This window comes from Callithrix jacchus, chromosome 1 (assembly GCF_049354715.1).
Source record: "Callithrix jacchus isolate 240 chromosome 1, calJac240_pri, whole genome shotgun sequence".
NCBI classification, from domain to species: Eukaryota; Metazoa; Chordata; class Mammalia; order Primates; family Cebidae; genus Callithrix; species Callithrix jacchus.
In genome coordinates, this window is record NC_133502.1 from 67,795,689 (window position 1) to 67,814,991 (window position 19,303).

The 19,303-nt window shown below is 40.5% G+C and overlaps 1 long non-coding RNA gene across 1 annotated transcript in view; it reads left to right on the top strand.

Moving 5' to 3' along the window:
• Nucleotides 1-19,303, top strand: part of LOC103791597 (uncharacterized) — a 72,692-nt gene that overhangs the window by 24,753 nt on the left and 28,636 nt on the right. The window contains exon 3 of the long non-coding RNA XR_008480224.2: nucleotides 13,617-13,767. This is a non-coding gene — a long non-coding RNA (uncharacterized LOC103791597). The remainder of the gene's footprint in view (nucleotides 1-13,616; nucleotides 13,768-19,303) is intronic.

Here is a 19,303-nt window from a genome sequence, read left to right on the forward strand (position 1 = left end):
GAGTCATCACCACCCCATTGCACTCCAGCCTCCGTGAGGGAGCAAGACCCTGCCTCAGAAAAAAAAAATATATATATGTATATGTGTGTGTGTGTATATATATATAATTTATTTATTTACTTATTTTGAGACAGAGTTTCACTCTTGTTGCCCAGGCTGGAGTGCAATGGTGTGATCTCAGCTCACTGCAAGCTCTATCTCCTGAGTTCACATGATTCTCCTGCCTCAGCTTCCTGAGTAGCTGGGATTATAGGCATTCGCCACCATGCCTGGCTCATTTTTTTGTTTGTTTGTTTTTTCAGTAGAGACAGAGTTTCACTATGTTGGTCAGGCTGGTCTTGAACTCCTGACCTCAGGTGATCCAGCCACCTCAGCCTCCCAAAGGGCTGGGATTATAGGTGTGAGCCACCACGTCCAGCCTAAAAAATATTTAAAAGTTCTGATCAGATGTTCTCTGTCATGGGTGATCACTAACCAAATAAATTAGATAATTTCTTTCAGACAGAGATTAAGATTGAGATTGAGGAAGAAAGAGAAATACCCTGTCAGGAGCAAGAGAAGCAGAGACAAAGTGACTCCGTGACTAGAAGGATGCCTGTGATGGGTACATGAACACGTAGGCTGGTCCCGATAACTGCATTGCACCTTCATGACCTTTCAGGCTCCATGAGTCCTGAGTCCCGATTGCTATGTGACAATGTATTCTAGCTTCCTGTGCAGCTGTACAATAACCTCAGTATCTGAGGTCACTTATCTCTGTTCCTTTTCTGGCAAAATAACCTAATAAAATACATTCTTGAACAGTTTCACAGGGTTGATACAACAACCATTTATTAGCATGTCCTACTGGTCATTTACTCATTCACTTTCATAATTTGAGCACTCTGTTGTTAATTCATCAATTGTGTTTCTATCCCAAGGTACCAGTTCCAACTTCTGGGCCCCACTGGTCCCTTCTTCCAAAAAACAAAAAGACTTCCAAACAAATTTTTGATTTCTTTCTTTCTTTTCTTCCCATGCCCTCCCTGGCACAACTCTGCCCTTCCCCTTTGTTTGCTGTTTTAGCAAATGACATAACCTACTCCTAGTGACCTGGGCTAGGGACCTTGGAGTGATCTTTGCCACACGCCTCTTTATCAGTCAGCATCTGTGGGTGCATTGATCTCCTTCCTTCTCCTTACAATGGCCTTCAAGGATATTTATGACTTTACCCTCCTCCACTCCTTCTTCTCCCACCCCTCCTCCCCTGCTCACTCTGCTCCCAGCCACACTGACCTCCTTGCATTCCTCGAACAGCTCAGATACAATCCTGCCCCAGGCCTTTTATGTGCTGCTCTGTCTAGGATGTTTCTGTCTAGAATGTTTTTCTTGAGCTCAATTTCTCATCTTCACTCAAATATCCTTGAGCTTCTTCACATCTTCACTCAAATATCCTTGCACCACCTTACCTTACCAACTTGTTTAAACTCTAACAACCTGCCAACAGACTCTCCTGAACACCTTACACTGTTTTTTTTCCCTCCATATGTGTCTAGAATGCTATATTTGCTGGTACTTTTCTTTTTCTGAAATGAAGTCACTCTTGTTGCCTAGGCTGGAGTGAAATGGCATAATCTCGGCTCACCACAACCTCCACCTCTTGGGTTCAAGTTATTCTCCTGCCTCAGCCTCCCAAGTATCTGGGATTACCGGCATGCACCACTATGTGGGCTAATTTTGTATTTTCAGTAGAGACGGGGTTTCTTTACTTTGGTCAGGCTGGTCTCAAACCCCCAACCTCAGGTGATCCGCTCCCCTCAGCCTCCCAAAGTGCTAGGATTACAGTCATGAGCCACTGTGCCCAGCCTGCTGCTACTTTTTATGTATTGTTTCCACCTCTCCTTACTTTGCAACCCCACACTGTAGCATATGTGCACCAAGCGGGCAGGAATTTTATCCTTATGGCTCACAATAGTGCCCAAATACAGTAAACAGCCAATAAATAAGTGTTTAATTAATTAACTGCTCTACCTCCTCCTGCTGCCATTCTTGGAGCCTCACTGCAATGATGTATGGTGGGTATATGTTTCTGATCCACCTGGACAAATTACAAGTCTGTCCATTTGGAACTGTCATCTGGAATGGCATAAGCTTTTCCTAATAAGTTCTATGTCTGGGTGGCCACTATGGGCTTAGATTCAGCATAGTGTTCTCAGCTACAGCAAACCCTTCTTTGATCTTCCCACAAAAGGCATTCTGGGCCTTCTGGAAAACTGGAGTATCATCTGGTTCCTTCAGGAATTTTGTGGGGATTGAATTCTCCATGTCTCTGTGATCTTTTTCTTTTAGTTTTATACTAGCACTGAAGCTTTTGTTCCTCCCTCTTTTCTAAGAAGTAAGCATCAGCTTAGGATAATTTGTTTCTGCCTAAAAGCCATGCTATATTCTGCTTTTTAAAAATGCATTTTTTTTTTTTTGAGATGGAATCTCACTCTGTTGCCCAGGCTGAGTGCAGTGGTGTGATCTCAGCTCACAACAACCTCTACCTCCCTGGTTCAAGCAATCCTCCTGCCTCAGACTCCCAAGTAACTGGGATTATGGGCATGCACCACCATGCCTGGCTAATTTTGTATTTTTAGAGAGATGATGTTTCTCCATGTTGGTCAGACTGGTCTTGAACTCCTGACCTCAGGTGATCCACCCACCTTGGGCTCCCAAAGTGCTGGGATTACAGGCGTGAGCCACCACACCTGGCCTAAAAAAGCATTTTCTTGTTATGAAAACTACACATGAACTTTTCATAAAAATCTTTAAATAATAGGGAAAAAAACTCACTCAAAGATAATCATTATTCATATTTTGTTACATGTCTTTCTGTTAATATTTTCATGTAAATATATATTTCCTGCCTTTTAAAAATAAAAATCATTATAGAACAGTATGTCAATGTGAATATAGAACTGTTCATACTCATAATTCTTTCTTTCTTTCTTTTTTTTGAGATGGAGTTTTGCTCTTATTTCCCAGGCTGAAGTGCAATGGCACGATCTTGGCTCACTGCAACCTCTGCCTCCCAGGTTCAAGGCTTTCTCCTGCCTCAGCCTCCCAGGTTCAAGGCTTTCTCCTGCCTCAGCCTCCCGAGTAGCTGGGATTACAGGCATGTGCCAACACGCCTGGCTAATTTTGTATTTTTAGTAGAGATGAAGTTTCTCCATGTTGGTCAGGCTGGTCTCAAACTCCTGACCTCAGGTGATCCACCTGCCCTGGACTCCCAAAGGGCTGGGATTACAGGCGTGAGCCACCATGCCCAGCCAACAAATTAAGTTTTTAATCTTATTTAGACAACTTTATTTTTTCCTTTGTTAAATCATTTACCAACATTTGGACACATTTCTGATTTCTTGCACTAAACTAAAATTGAGATGAACTTCCTTGTGCATATGGCTTTTCTGACTCTGGGATCATTGTCTTAGACTGGAGCTGCAGAGAGGAATTACTGCATCAAAGACTGTTAATGATTATAAAGCTCTTGCTATCTGTAGCTTAATTTCTTTTCAAAGGTGTTTTCCATACGTTCCTTTAGATGCAAAGAATCGCTCAGGTCATCTCTGACATTGGGAAGCTTGTAGGAATGACAGCTGTAGAAATATTTAGGGCAGGAATCTAAGACATGAAACCAGGCCTCATAGTAACCACAAAGAACAAATAAGAACTTGCTGAGCCACACAGGGTGCAACTGAAGGTTGTTCAGGATCCAGGGGAGCTCTGGGGACTAACTACCTTGTTCCCCATTAGCAGTCACAGCTCAAGAAGCTCTGCCCCAGAAATCAGCCATTCACAGCTGGCCTTTTTCATCTTCTGCTCCCATTACCAACTCTCAATTCCCTTCCATATTTTTAGTTCATTTTCTCCACATAAGCAATTGGACTGCTTAGCTAACAGTCATGCCTATTTAGGCTGAATTTTCCTTCTGGCTACCTCATTGGTCACTTGCACAGACTATATTTGGCTGTCCTTGGTAAAGTACCTACGTCTGTCTTAGTCCTTTGTGGGGTTAAGGGGAGCAAAAAAGTACCCCAATTTGTCCATTTTATGGGAGTCTGTTCATAATTATTCAAAATATTTAACCACTGGTGGCGGAGGCACTGGAGGATCAGTCCCAGCCAATGTGCCATTATGGACCAACCCTGACAGATACCTGGATGAGGGCCCAGCAAGCCTGGTAATCAGTTTGTCCAGTACCAGTTTACACGCCCATCAAAAAGGTAAGAGATCATGGCAGCACTGTTTACAATAGACAAAAGGCAGAACAACCCAAACGTTCATCAACAGATTCATGGATATACAAAGTGTGGCATATACGTACAGTAAAATATTATTCCATCATAATAAGGAATGAGGTTCTGATCCATGCTGCAATTTAGATGAACCCCTTTGAACACATTATGCTAAGTGAAAGAAGCCAGACATAAAAGACTACATACTGTGTGATTCCACTTATATAAAATGCCAAGAATAGGTCAATCCAGAGTCAGAAAGCAGATTGGTGGTTGCCAAAGACTGGGGATAAGGGAGGATGGGGAGTGTATTAGTTCATTCTCACATTGCTACCAAGAAATTCCTAGGCCAGGCTTGGGCTCAAGCCTGTAATCCCAGCACTTTGGGAGGCCCAGGCAGGGAGATCACTTGAGTACCGGAGTTTGAGACCAGCATAAGCTACATGGCAAAACCCCATCTCTACAAAAAAACACAAAAGTTAGCTGGGCATGGTGGGGTACACCTGTAGTCCCAGCTACTCTGGAGACTAAGGTCGGAGAATCACCTGAGGCCAGAGGCAGAGGTTGCTGTGAGCCATGATTGCACTGCCGCACTCCAGCCTGGGTGACAGGGTGAGACCCTGTTTCAGTAAATAAATAAAAGAAATTCCTGAGACAAGGTAATTTATAAAGAAAAGAGGTTTAATTGGCTCCAGTTCTGTAAGCTGTATAGGAAGCATGGCAGCATCTGTTTCTGGGGAGGCCTCAGGGGGCTATTATACATGGTGGAAGGCAAAGGGGGAGCAGGTGTCTTACATGGCAGGAGTAAGAGCTAGAGAGCTCGGGGAGGTGCTACACACTTTTAACAACCAGAGCCTGGTGAGAACTCATTCACTATGATGAGAACAGCACCAAGTGGATGGTGCTAAACCATTCCTGAGAAACCACCACCATGATCCAATCACATTCCACCAGGCCCCACTTTCAGCACAGATTACAATTGTGCCGGATCTGACCCACAGACCCTGACCAAGTGGATGAAAAATGTACACTGACATAAATATTTTGCCTGTGTCCAGCCTGGGGTCCTCTGCCAGAGTCAGCAGTGGCTTCAATAAGCTGGCAGCCTTCGAAGTTATTTAATACAGATTAAATGACAAAGGTCTCAATTAAACACTATTGGAGGGTAATTAACATTGCTGACCCCAGAGTAGAGAGCAGTCATGTGCTCACTGGAAGATCAAAGATTGGTCTTAGGACTACATGAATAAACAAGCTGTTTAGATAAACTCCTCTAATTGTTTTGTATCCACTTGTAGCTATTAGCTCAGGGTAAGGGAGGTTAGGCTGCCTTTAGACATAAACCCCTCCTGATGCATTTGCAAAACCTTCTGGCCTTCCAAGAAGGTTTGCATTTTCTGAAATTTCTCCCATCACCCTGACTGAACTCCTACACAATTGAACATAAGATTTAGGCGGGAACATAGATCCAAACCATATCAGGGAGCAACTACTTAATGAATACTAGGTTTCCTTTCGGGGTGATGAAAATGTTTTGGAACTAGATGTATGTGGCAGCTGATGGCTGCTCATTATTGTAGATGTCCTAAATATCACTTAATTGTCTACTTTCCAATGATTAACTTTATATTATGCAAAATTCACCTCAATTAAAAGACACAAAAAAAGTAGAAGGGTGCTGCACACCTGCTAATGACAAGTGGACACTGGCTTTCTTTTTAATTTCTTTGCCAGTTTTATAGGCCAAGTTAGTATCTGTTTGTTCTAAGGTTCATTTATTTTATTATCAGTAACATTCATTCACTTGCCCAATCAATGTTTTAATAAGGGTCTTCCAGGTGTCAGATGCAGTGCTAGGTGCTGGGATACGGCAGTGAACAGCAGCCCCTGCCCTGGTGGAGTGTAGGGGGCCATCCCACCCTACTTCTCCCACGGTGAATTGGAATGATCCCTATCCAAAGTGCCATGAAGGAGCTGTAAGAGTGCTTTGCTAATGTGGACTGGGGGTTCTGGACTAGTCTGGAAAGACTCCCTGACAAAGTGGGTTTTTAGATGAGATCTGAGGAGTGAATAGGAGTGGTTAGGTTAGAGGAGGTGGAGTCATGAGTGAAGACAAAGGAAAGGGCAGTGGAGGAGGGTACACCAGTGATTTAAAAGCCCTGAAAGGAGAAGAAGCTGTAAAGAAATTTAATCTTTACCTTATAAGCACTGGAAGGTCAGTGCAGGGTCTTAAAGGTGTGTGCATTTGAGATATAATTAGATTTGTCTTTTAAAGTGATCCCACTATGCAGAGAATGCAATGAGAGAGATGTAGAGGGAGTACAGGAAGTCCACTTAAAGGGTGTTTTTGTTTTTTATTTTATTTATTTTTTTAAAAGAGACAGAGTTTCACCATATTGGTCAGGCTGGTCTCGAACTCCTGACCTCAGGTGATCCTCCTGCCTCAGCCTCCCAAAGTGCTGGGATTATGGGTGTGAGCCACCACGCCTGGCTAAAGGGTGTTTTTAATTGACAAACGTAGTATATATTTATGGTGTGAAAAATATTTTGAAATATGTATACATTGTGAAAAGGCTAAATCGGGCTAAATGGCATTACACATTGCCTCACTTGTCAGTTTTTTTGTGGCAAGAACACTGAAAATCTATTCTCTTAGCAATTTTCCAAGAATACAGTATTGTCTTTAAATATAGTTACCATGTTGAACAATAAATCCCTTGAACCTATTCCTCCGGTGTAACTGAAATTCTGTATAGTTTGGTTAATATTTCCCCAGTTCCTCCCCTCTCTCAGGCCCTGGTAACCACCATTCTACTCTCTGCTGCTATGAGTTTGATGTTTTTAGATTCCACATATAAATGAGATCATGTGGTATTTGTTTTCTGTGCCTGGCTTATTTCACTTAATATAATGTCTTTCAGGTTTATCTATGTTGTCACAAATGGCAGGACTTCATTCTTTTTACAGCTGAATAGTATTCCATTGTGTATGCATATATTTTCTTACATTCATCTGTTGATGGATGCTTGTATTGTTTCCCCATCTTTGCTACTGTGAATCATGCAGCAATAAACATGAAAGTGCAATCTCTTCCACATGCTGACTTCATTTCCCTTGAATATATACCCCAGAAGCGGGATTGCTGGATCACATGCAACTTTTATTTTTAATTTTTTGAAAAACCTCTATGCAATTTTCCATAATGTCTGTATTAATTTACATTTCCACCATCAGTGCATGAGGATTCACTTTTCTCCACACCCTTGCCAATGCTTGTTACATCTTTGTCTTTTTGGTAGCCGCGATCGTAACAGGTGTGAGATGATACCTCATTGTTGTTTCAGTTTGCATTTCCCTGACGATCATTCACATTGGGCACTTTTTCATGTACCTGTTGGCTATTTATATGTCTTCTATGTCGTCTCTCTTTCTTTCTTTTCGAGACAAAGTCTTGCTCTGTTGCCCAGGCTGGAGTGCAGAGGCAATCATACTTCACTGCAGCCTCGAAATCCTAGGTTCAAGCTATACTCCTGCCTCAGCCTCCCAAAGTCTTGAGATGACAAGCATGAGTGTGTGTCTTCTTTCAAAAATGTTTATTCAGGTTCTTGGCCCATTTTGTGCAAGTCTTAAAGAGAGAAAATGGTGGCTTAGACTAGAGTGAGAACAATGGAGAGTATATATAGAAGGCAAAATTGACATCACCTTGAAGTATGTTGAATTTGTGTGGAGCAGACAATGGAAGCTAATGATGACTTCAAAGCTTAATACTTTCATGTTTTTAGAATTTCTTATTCATGTCTATAGCTCATTATCAATTAGATAGTTTTACGGTTTTCCTGTTATTTTCTGTGAGTGGGAGAATTAAAGATAATAAATCCCAGTGTTTGCCTTTATTTCTTTTGAAGTGGGGATGTGTTAAATTTCTCACATAATTAAATATTTTCATTGATGTTATCCAGTTTTTCTTAAACTTTTACATTAAATTCACTCAGATAATTTTCACCATTTTTCTGATGGAGAGCTGATTATATGAATAATATAGAAATGAATAGGTATGAATTTAAATCTGATAGCTAATGAGGAACTAAGCAGCATTCCAAGAAGATACCAACAAAGGTTTCTGAAATCCCCTACTCTATTGGTGTGGACAAAGTGAAGAACAGTACATTAAAATTTGGCCTGGCACAGTGCCTCATGGTGTAATCCCAGTGCTTTGGGAGACCAAGGTGGGCAGATCACCTGAGGTCAGGAGTTCGAGACCAGCCTGACCAACATGGCAGAACCCCGTCTATACCAAGAAATACAAAATTAGCCGGTCATGTTGGTGCATGCCTGTAATCCCAGTTACTCGGGAGGATGAGGCAGGGGTGACAGAGATTGCGGTGAGCTGAGAATGTGCCATTGCACTCCAGCCTGGGTGACAGAACAAGACTCTGTTTAAAAAAAAAAAAAAATATATATATATATATATATGCATATATTTTATTATTATTTATTATTTATTTTATTATTATTATTTTTTTTTTTGAGTTGAAGTTTTGCTCTTGTTGCCCAGACTGGAGTGCAATGACAGGATCTTGGCTCACTGCAACCTCCACTTCCCAGGTTCAAGCAATTCTCCTGCCTCAGCCCCTTGAGTAGCTGGGATTACAGGCAGGTGCCCCCACACCGGCTGATTTTGTATTTTTAGTAGAAACGGGGGTTCACCATGTTAGCCAGGCTGGTCTCAAACTCCTGACCTCAGGTGATCTGCCTGCCTTGGCTTCCCAAAGTGCTGGGATTACAGGCCTGGGCCACCATTCCCAGCCGAATATTTTCATTTGTACTTGGATTTGTCATTAATGTTTTTCATTACATAGCTTTCATGTTAACATACGTATCTTTATGATTACAACAATATACACATGAATTCATTTTATGTCATTTTAAAGACCATATTGCATTTAGGCCTCTATTAACATTTTGTATAAAAAGTGTTTTTCTATTACATGATTTATAACTTAATATTACTGTATATGTAAACTGACACACAATGAAGGTTAAAATTACTTCCCAAATCATACTTTTAATTCGCCTAGAATCATCTGAGGTCCTTGTTAAAAATGCAGCTTTCTAGGGCCCTCTGAAATTCTGATTAAATAAGTTCATTGGAAACAAACTAACAAAAGGAATACAAATTATGAAATCTAAAGTAGATACAAAACCAAATAACTAACGTAAACAAGAAAAGGAAATCACAATAAATTACTAATTTTAAAAAGCTAACAAATACCGTAACTATCACAGAACCTTGAAAACTAACATAATGTTTTTATTAATCAAGTCTCTGACACACATTTATAAAGCTTTTTTCTCTATCTGGTAGGCTGTACACACTTGGATTACCTCTTTATTTGACCACAGTTTTGTAATATCATTTTAAAGACAGAAAACAGAAAGATAATATAGTCTCTTCTTTAGCACGGTTGATTGAAATTCTTTTTTTAATTATTGACAGCTATGATGCATTAAGCATTTGGTTTCACACAGACATGCTTGCTATTTCTCGTGCTGCTGTAGGTTTGTTTCCTACAACCCAGAAATTCTGAGAAATTCTATTTCATGTGATTCCCATTTTTTTAAAAAGAAGACTATAATATATGGTGCATTTTTTAATTGCTGCATCATCAGGTACATTCCTGATAGGCTACAACACCCATTTTGACCATTCTGCTTGTTATTTCACATGGCTAGTATTAAAATAATTTTCTACAGACTGGCTTCTGGCTGCACTATTTCAAGCCTTGTTTCTTTTCTATTACCTACATAATTCTGGTATCAAGCATTATAAGACATGTTCATATTTCAACATGACCTCTGGTTCTGCATCTTCTAGTTAGAGTGGCAGGTGGTTAGCACAGTGGGAGGCAGGAATATTTCTGGAAACCATTCCTATACCAGGACGCCGAACAATAACCTGGCTATACATGTGGAGATTGCATAACATGTAAATTCATCCTAATAAATCCAAACTTGAATGAATCTCCAGGTCGATTTCCCTTTGGCTAGATTCCAAATGTTCCTGACACGACTCCACTGCCACACTTCACAAAGGAAAGGATGACGGAGGAGATATCCAAGTAGAAAGAGAGCAGTGGTCTGAACCAACTGGAACTACAATATCTTACTTTGCAAAGATTACAAAAACACATAATATATTGAAAAATCGTTAGGGCTCCCTCCAAAACCTTGGAAAGGGGTTGTGCAAATGAGGGTCCCTGAAGCTTATGCTTTGTTAGTTTCAGGATAAATTGTCCTGGTTGGCTATGTGGACTTGTGATTTTGATAGATATTGCTAAATTGTCCTCCACAGAGCTTGTACCAATTTACCCTCCCACTCATAATGCAGTCTTCCCTTCCCAAGGTCTTGACTACAGAGTATGTATGAAATTTGTAGAGTTTTGCTAATCTGATGGGTGGGGCAAAACAACTTAGTATAATTATATCCTGTGTTGCTCTAATTATGACTTCAGTTGAGCATCTGTTTTTAGGTTTAAGAGCCTTACATGCTTACTTTTCTGTGAACTCTAAATTCATTTTCTCTGCCCTTTTTCTATTGTTTTCTTACTGATTGCTAGGAACTCTTCCTATATTGGTAGATTACTTATTTTAACTTGATATAGGTGGCAAACTTTTTTATTTGTTTGTTATTAATCTTTTAATCATTCCTATTATGTCCATATGTTTTGTTGTTCTTTGCTCTTACTAAAGATTATAATTATTATATTAACCTTAATAACTTTATCACTTTTCCTTTAAAAGCTCTTGATTTTTAGAAATAGTAAAAAGCCCTTCCCTGCTTTAAGATGACAAAGAAATTCCTCCATGTCTAGTATAAAAATGATTTCATTTTTTATATTTGAATGTTTGGTCTATGCGATATGGAAAGTTTTTAAAAGTTGAGTGAAGATGCTAGGGTCTTCAGAAGATAGAATTCTAGATACTAATCAAAGAAAGAGTACTGTTGCCAAAACTTACCTTAAAAAGAGCTGTACTTATAATTAAAGCTTAAATGTCAATATACTTATTTTATTGAGCTAGTATTTATTGGACACCTGTTATGTACTGAATCATTACATTTCCCTATGTTGAAAAATACAACACTGGGAAAAAAGAGTTCCAAATAAAGACTATTATCAAAAATAGAAATGATAAATAAATGTAGCCAGAAATAAAAATTCTTCATGTTTCCCAGACATCTTAATATTTATAGCACTGCAGATAGTTCTGTCCTTTTTTCATGGTTGGTGCCACACGCTTCCTGTGGAGGAACTCATCCTTCTGTGGAGACAAGCAACCTTTCTTTGTAGTGCAGGTACTTATTTTCCAAGTAAAGATCAAATGCTCCTCTCAGCTGGAAACACCTACTCTCCACGCAGTTTCAAAGGTTTTCCCACTCTTGCATTCTAGACATGTTCAAACTAAACCCTAGTAAGAAAAAGACCTAGCACTGATATCCAACACAACTTGTCTTTCACTCTGGAATTAGATCAGAAAAATGTGCTTCATGGGGAGGTGCAGAACAAAGTATACAAAATAGCAGATATGAAGGATCAACAAATTTAAAGATGGAATGTTCAACATGAGGAATATATTTAATAATTTTTGCTTTAAAAAGTAGATTTTAGGTACTCTTGGCCACACACAAAAAAAGGATAATTGAGATGACGGATAGGTTAATTTGCTAACTATGGTAACTTTTTTGCTACCTATATGTACATTAAGACATCATGTAAACCTTAAACATATACAATAAAAAATTTATATGTTCATTATCTATTTATAATTACAATGTCATAAGTATTAATGATTTTACATAAATACTTATTCAAAATTCATCATTAACAAAAGTAGGTTTTATTCTTCTGTGGTGTTAAAGATGAATCTCAATCAGTCCTTTGGTTCTTACCAGAGCTCTTTGAGCAAATTTAGGGAACTAGAACCAACTTATTGCTGAAGAAAAGTGCCATCCCTGAAGCATAATCAGAAACAATGAACTAAAGTAATATGAAAATTAAAAGGTGCCTTTGAGATTGCCTGGTGTAACCCTGTCATTTTAAAGATAAGGAAGTGGAGGCCCAGACAACTTTGAGCTTCACTAAATGTTACCTACGTTTATCTCAAGTTATCACGCTATGAATAAAAGAGCTACTTAGCCCTCTTTATTAATTTTATTTGATTACTTCATGTAGTTAGTATGTTAGTTTTGCTTTTTCTAGAAAAAAAAATGTGTAAGTGTAAGAAAGTAGGGGAAAAATCACCCCAAATCTCTCTGCATGGGTATATTCACTGTTAAAAGGCAGCAGGACCATCACAAGGCTTTGTTGTCAGTCAGTACCAGATAGAACCCCATCAACTCTACCACTGGCTGTGTGATCATGGTCTAGTTACTTAACCTTTCTGAGCTTCAGTTTCTTTATATATAAAAGAGAGATGATGTAATTAATCTCATTGTGAAGATTGCAATATATCACACAGGTAAAATATATTGCAATATATTTACACAGTTAAAGCATTTAGGTCAGTGATTGGCATTGTATTTAATTCATGTTAGCAATTATTAATATTACAGTTGTGAAAATACTCTATAAATTTTTGTATCATGCTTTTCTAACTTATTATATTATGTATATTTTCCCAGGTTACCAATGAATCTTTATTAATGTTCATTTTTATGTCATGGGCATCTGTTTTTTTTTTGAGATCGAGTCTCACTCTGTTGCCTAGGCTGGAGTGCAGTTGTGCAACCTCAGCTCACTGCAACCTCCATCTCCTGGGTTCAAGTGATTCTCCTGCCTCAGCCTCCCAAGTAGCTGGAACTACAGGCACTTGCCATCACACCCATCTAATTTTTGTATTTTTTCGTAGAGTCACAGTTTCACCATGGCCAGGTTGGTCTCAAATGCCTGACCACGGGTGGTCTGCCCTTGGCCTCCCAAAGTGCTGATATCACAGGCATGAGCCACTGTGCCTGAGCCATGGACATCCTTATAGAGCCAAAAAAGATTATTTTCTACTCTAAACCCAAGGTTACATATACCCTTTCCTCAATAAACTGAATCAGCAGCTCTCAACAAAGGAAAAAGGAAACAAGGGTTAACTCAGAACTATTTTGAAATACACAGCTGGATTTGCAAGGGTGTGCATGAACATGCTTCGATGCATGCATTTAGAGAGTAAAGGATATAGAATAATTGATGGCTATCCTGGCAGATCAAAGCATCTCCAGAGCATTGCAGGCTGTGAAGTTAAACCATTTGCACTTTTCCTGCATTTAGTGTGTGTATTTTGTGAGCATACTAATAACTTGTCCTCACACAGGACCTTTCATCTAGAGAGGAGCTGAAAGCCCTTTGAAGATGTTAATAAGAAAGAGACCTGCTAATTAAGATTGCTTAAAAATGAAAACTCTCCTTCCAGTATGTTTACATGATTGCTGGGAAGGTTCTGACTCGGAGATTGGCTATCACAGGTGAGTTGCTTCGTATGTTTTCTTTTAAAATCATACTGTTAGATTTCATGTACTGATAAAATGGCTCTCTCTGAACAGTCACAGCAGATGTAACAATATTAATTCAATAATTTATGGCATGCTTGATTTGGAGATCAGACATTTACCCAGAAAATTTGGGGACAGAGCAAGGAGCAGTGCCATGTTGAATATTTGTAATGAGTTTTAAGATGATCAGACAAAGCCGTAGACTCAACTCAGCAAAACAGGTTTAGAAGGAAGACAAAGTAAGAGCTGAGCACGGTGGCACGTGCCTGTCATCTCATAGGAGGCTGAGACTGGGGATCACTTGAGCCCAGGAGTTTGAGGCTAGCCTGGGCAACATAGTGAGACCTCCATCTTAAAAAAACAAAAAATGACAAAGCATTCCCAGATTTTTATGAAATTATATTTATTAGACAAAATGCAAATAGCAAAAATTGTAGAGTCCCTAGCCTCATTCATGGTGAACAGGATGGCTTTGTTAAGAGTACAGGCTTCTGGCCGGGCGCAGTGGCTCAAGCCTGTAATCCCAGCACTTTGGGAGGCCAAGGCGGGTGGATCATGAGGTCAACAGATTGAGACCATCCTGGTCAACATGGTGAAACCCCGTCTCTACTAAAAAATACAAAAAATTAGCTGGGCATGGTGGCGCATGCCTGTAATCCCAGCTACTCAGGAGGTTGAGGCAGGAGAATTGCCTGAACCCAGGAGGCGGAGGTTGCAGTGAGCCGAGATCGCGCCATTGCACTCCAGCCTGGGTAACAAGAGCGAAACTCTGTCTTGGAAAAACAAAAAAAAGAGTACAGGCTTCTACCTCAACTGCCCTATATCAAACAGACTCAAGCAAATTCCTAGAGATGAAGTCAATTCAGTGAAATCTTACCTAATCCCAACTGTCAAAATCGGTAGCACCTTCCTTTCTACTCCCCAGGCAGATACGTTATATTTAATCCAATGTATTAAATGGATGACAAGTATGTAAATCCATTTTCTTACGGTATTATTATTATTATTATTATTATTGAGACAGGTTTCACTCTGTCTCCCAGGCCAGAGTGCAGTGGCTCCATCTCGGCTCACTGCAACCTCCGCCTCCCGGGTTTAAGCGATTCTCCTGCCTCAGCCTCCCAAGTAGCCTCCAAAGGCATGCATCACAACTCCCAGCTAATTTTTGTATTTTTAGTAGAGACAGGGTTTTGTGATGTTGGCCGGGTTAGTGTCAAACTCCTGACCTCAAGTGATCTGCCCACCTCAGGCTCCCAAAGTGCTGAGATTACAGGCATGAGTCACCATGCCCCACCATGTCATTTTTTTTAATAGTTCTCCCACACAAAAGAGTAAACTCCAAGATGGAAGGAAATATCTTTTATTCATTCTAATATCCTGAAGAGGGCTTAGCACAATGACTGATCCTTAACACAACACACTCATTAATAACCACATATTTTAATTAAGAATTTTATTATAGCATTATTGTAATAGAAAAAGAAACTGGAAATAGCACAAATTTTCATCAGTAGGGCACTGGCTTAATAAAGTTATGGACCATTCATACAATGGAATATTTTGTCACTGTAAGAAAGATTGGAGCTGATTTGGAAAAGTCAGGTTCATTAAATTGAAATGAAGTTTCATTTCAATTAAATGAAAAACTCACACAAAAGAATATATATTTTAGGATCTCTCTCATTCTCTCTTTGGCAAAAACCAAACCAAACCAAAAGGGTGATTGATAGATGCATATGATGAATAGATGGAGAGCCAGCCAGATAGACTGATCACTTTTGGGAAAAAGGAAGTTCTGAAAAATATAAGCAAATTCTCAACTGTGAGTATTTCTGGTAAGTAGGGCTGAGGCAAGTGGTCTGGCCATGAGAGGACAGTCCTTTGATGCTTACTTTAATCTCTGTCTTGTTTGGTTTTAGCAGTGAGCAAGTATTATTTTGGGACATTTAGAAAAGGAAAGAACGTATTGACTCGAAGTTCGAATTTGTTGAACATGTTTCAGTTGGGCAGGTGACCTAATATTCCATATTTCTCAGCTTCACAGCCTTTCTCCCTGACAGAGCTTCTGGCACTAAGCTGACAGAGGGGACAAAGTCTTCCTTTTTCAAGAGTGAGCATTTGGCTGGATTCAGACGGACTCCCTTGGGCATCTCCCTGGGGCACCTCTCCAAGGCCTTGCTTTCTAAACTTGGTTATACTAATGGGCTAGGACAGATTCCCTGGCTGACTCTGGAAGCTGTCAAAATCTCTCTGGTAATTTTCCTAGGCTTTTCTAGTCTCTAATGAGGCATCAACCTTTTTCAGTTGTAAATCAGTTTAGATCAAAATTCAAGCAGAATATTTTGCTACCCCTCAGATCCCTTCGATGTTTGCTTTCTAACTGCTGAGGTCTCACCCACTTGAAACTCCTGATCCCCAGGGGTCATCAGAAATAGCTACCTGCACTAACTTCTTAAGTCATCATTCTCGAGTTTTGATCAGCAGGAAGCGTGTAATCTATTTTCGACAGTTCATATAGGTTGGCTTGCTGCCAGCATGAATCTCTCAACTGAAGGAAAACACAACTCTCTAAAATGGAAGGGCAAGAGGGAATTTGTGTGAATGATGTAAATTAATCCCGTTTCCTGGGATCTGGCCTGGCCCATTTTTAGTGGGGCTGGTTTGGGGTTAGTTTGTGGTTACATAAACTTATTAACACTCCGGAAGAGGAAAGAACACCCCCTGGTGGTAAAGTTATATCTCTGCACCACATCCCCTAAATTTCAACTCCCAGCCAAGTTAATCTACTTAGACTTGTACCAGGGCACATAGAAGCATTCTTAGTCATAGAAGTCTATATAAAGAAACCAACTCAGTTTTATTCCTGCATGACATGGAGAGAAACAAGCATTCAAATTTCCAACGTCCTATTATGCTTTTTTGTTCAGAATTACTATGTTATGCATTACACAGATTAGAATCCTTAGCTTTATCATTTTATTACAAAAAAAAATCCCCATTACTACGCAAACTCTACAGCCTAATTCGTTTTGTGCATGACGTTGTTGTTATTGTTATGCTTATTTCAGCTGCATTTTTCCAAATGTGTCTATTCTGTGATACGCATGTAATATAAAATATGTAATATATATTTTTCGATGCTCAGAATGTACTACTTCATTCTGCTACATGCTGCAATATCCAAAACATATTCCTAGTCATAGAATCCAGTCTTCTTTTTTGTCTGTTCACTCAGATTCTCAGGATTGAGTTGATTGCAAAGAACATTATCAAAACAGATGCTCCAGCGCTGCCATTAGCAGGCCTGGCGTGGAATGTTCCGTGTAAGTCAGAGTTCCTGTGGATCCTGGACATTTGCCTTCCTGAGGCTCTGCTTTTGGCGTTCCTTTTGGGAATGATGCCATAAAGGTCACTGTTTCCAGTTCAGAATATTCCCTTTGGTTTCTGCTTGTGAGAACTATGTTTAAATCTTTTTCCCTTCAGTTATCCTCCTAGGCCTGACATTGCTTCTGAAGTGGCAAGAGTTTAATAAACTGAGGACTTCTGCTTAATCCCAGGAGTCCTGAGACTCCATTTTTGCCTTCTCCTCAGCTTGTTATAGGAGAGTGGAATGTCCTTGAAGAGGCTGAGGCACTAGAATTTGAAGTGAGAGGAAATGAAGAGGGCTCTGTTCATGACTCAAAACATGATTTGCTTCTTGTCAGGATGCTTCCACCTTTCTGGTTTGCCTGAAGGGTTGCCCAGGACTTTCAGTGTTAAACCCAAGATAGAAGGACTTGGTAGGATTGCTCGAGGCTAGGTGTTCAAGACCAGCCTGGGCAAAACATAGCGACACCTTATCTCTACAAAAAAGAAAAAAAAACAAGAAAATCCCAGGTGAAGCAGACAGCGGACTAAGTAAAGCACACCAGTGGGGTTCGGACCCTGTGAACCAGTTCTTCACTCCTCTCATTCTCCTCAGTTACTTTTTCGCCTCTCTACCCATATCTGCAAAGTGTTTTCTGTTTGTTTGTTTGTTTGTTTTTGAGATGGAGTCTCTGTTGCCCAGGCTGGATTGCAGTGGTACGATCTTGGTCTTGGCTCACTGCAACCTCCTTCCGCCTTCCAGGTTCAAGCAATTCTCCTGCCTCAGCCTTCTGAGTAGCTGGGATTACAGGCACCTGCCACCGCACCTGGCTAATTTTTTGTATTTTTAGTAGAGACAGGGTTTCACCATATTGGCCAGGCTGGTCTCGAACTCCGGACCTCATGATCCACCTGCCTCACCTTCCCAAAGTGCTGGGATTACCGGCATGAGCCACTGTGCCCTGCCCAAAATGCTGTTTCTTATGCCTCCTAACAAAATCCATCATGTTTGAAAATGATTACATGTTAAGGATTTACTACATTTCAAAAGTAACAAAAGGAAAACTTGTGTGTGTGTGTGTGTGTGTGTGTGTGTGTGTGTGTGTGTGACAGAGTCTTGCTCTGTCCCCCAGGCTGGAGTGAAGTGGCGTGATCTTGGCTCACTGCAACCTCCGCTCCCAGGTTCAAGCAATTCTCCTGTCTCAGCCTCCCGAGTTGCTGGGATTACAGGTGCCCAGCACCATGCCTGACGAATTTTTTTGTATTTTTGGCAGAGCCAGGGTTTCATAGTGTTGGCCAGGCTAGTCTCAAACTCCTGATTATGTGACCCACCCGCCTTGGCCTCCCAAAGTGCTGGGATTACAGGCCTGAGTCATGGTGCTTGGCCCAACTTCTTCATTTGAGTTTACAAATCACACAAGCATGAACTTGACAAAGGCACACCTAAACCACTATACCATAATAACTTGTCATTGTTTGCAGGCATATGTAGTGAAGGCTGACTATTCTGTGCAAGGTCCAGTGGTGGGCAGTAGAGCTGAGTAGACACGCAGATAAATGCTACCACACTTACCAAGCAAGTGCTGTAGAAGGCCGAAGAACAGAGAGATTACTGTAGGCTGGGACAACTGGGAGAGGCTTAATATAGGCCGTGGGATGTGGAGAGGGCTGCAGAAGAATCAGAAGCAAGGTGGGCTTCGATGAGAAGAGTGGCTATTCCAAGCAGAGGAAACAGCTGCCTGCAGGACCAGAAATGCCTGAATGGAAGCTGCAGTGGCTGGTTTCCCTGAAGCTAAATTTTCAAATGGGTGATCAGTTTGAGGAGGGTGTGTGCAGGACAATGTCTGTATTGTTGCTTCTGCATTTATTACAGGCAAAAATAAACACAACCTTACCAAACAGGGAAGCAATTTTTTTCTCCTCTTGGCTCTTTGCCATTTTTTATAGTGTTAGGTCTGATCTCCCTAAAGAATTTCCCAACTGTTTCAGTAAATATTTGGGGTGCAAAGAACTGAAGCATTGTCAAAACTTTGTGCGCCAACCCCACCCTTCCTTCCATTGATTCCAGTGCAGGGAGGGGCAGCCCCTGGAGTTCGAATGAGGAAGCCATCCTTCAGCTCCATGTAAACAAGCGCTGGCACTCTCAGAGCACCGGCCCTGGCAC